Source organism: Tigriopus californicus, chromosome 6, assembly GCF_007210705.1.
Source record: "Tigriopus californicus strain San Diego chromosome 6, Tcal_SD_v2.1, whole genome shotgun sequence".
Lineage (NCBI taxonomy): Eukaryota > Metazoa > Arthropoda > Copepoda > Harpacticoida > Harpacticidae > Tigriopus > Tigriopus californicus.
The window spans coordinates 14,027,747-14,029,262 of record NC_081445.1 but is presented as its reverse complement, the minus strand read 5'-3'; positions in this window follow the sequence as shown (position 1 = coordinate 14,029,262).

Sequence of the window (1,516 nt, the reverse complement as noted above, 5' to 3'; positions counted from 1 at the left end):
ATTTGCTCACCAGTCTCAGAATCACTTGGCCCTCTCTCACTTCTCAAATCTTGTGGGCCCTCATCACTAGGGGTAGTCTTTTGCCGACCGCACCATGTAATGTTTCTATTTAGAATACATGACTTATTTCGTTTCGAGAATAAGAAGCAACACCCGAATCACTTGTCCTCCACCCACAAACCACGTTCCAAGTCAAATGTCTTCAGAAACGCGTGTTAGCAATTAGCACCATAGAATGAGGTCATGGTGATCAGTTCATGATTGGATATCATATCACATCACTTACCAATACCGTTACTGTTACTTCTGCAGATTAAAAGATGGCCCAAATCTGCAAAAGAGGTTTTCAGCCATTTCTTTAACGGTTAGTAAAAATGTCGTGAAACAGATGAATATGCGAGGCTGCAAAGGTAAATGGATACATGGGTTCGAGGATTGAGGGTTATTTGGTTTTATCTTTTTCTCTTTTACGAAACAGTTTGACAAGTATATTTTTGTCCGTCTTTTCATGTTAAAAAATAAGTTGAAATACTTCCAGTATTCCACTTGTTTGAGGAGAGGATAATCAGGGTTCCTAACCAAGGATACCCGTAAAGGTATCTCTGGTCTAACTTATGGGATTCCATCATTCAAGGAGTAAAATCATACGGCACAGAAAATGTAAGTTGATTGCCCTTGCCACAGCCTCTCGTGATTTTTCACTTGATTACCAAACAAGCTATTGCTTTTGAGACAGAGCTTTTAAAGAATGTGAGAGGCAACATCTAGATATAAACATTACTATACATTGTCCTTTCCTTTATTCCTGTCTAAATTGTCAGTTACCTGTCCCTAGAGCTTTATGAACCTTAAAAAGTACCTGTGCTCATATCTATAGGACAATGCTGTGTGGCGGTTGGGAGTAATTTGTGGGGTCACGATGGGGTAAGCGAGACGAGTTAAGAAATGGTAATGGCCAAACGAGGAAGCTGGGGCCCAGTCCCCAAAAACCAACGGTTCAGGGTCGCCACAGTACCCTCCCCCCTAGTGAGGGCCAAGGTGTATTTAGTCTGAACAAACAGAAAAGGACAAAACAAGCATAAGCAACAAATCAAACTTCAGAATAAGTGGACAGTTCAAAAATGGAACGGCCACAAGAGGACACATGTGGTACAAATGTGGGCAAGGGGGGCGTGAGTAGAGGCAGATCTGATGGTGGCGTAGGTGGTAGCAAGGAAGATGGCAAGAATGCAGGCTTCAGGCGGTCAACAGTGACGGAGTACTCACGACCATTTACATCCAGGACATAGGACAGGCAGTCCCAAGATAATCCCAGGAAGGGGCCGTTGTAATGGGGCTTGAGGCTGCTGCAGACAGGGGGAGCACGGATCCACACATGAAAGCAATCACGGAGGGCTGCTGGGAAACAAGATGGGCGTTTACTGTGGTGGATCAAAGATTTCCCGTTGGAGGCTGGAAGGGATCCATGGTCAAGGAGGATCTGTGCCAACGTCATGCCAAATCTTGAGGCCAAAAC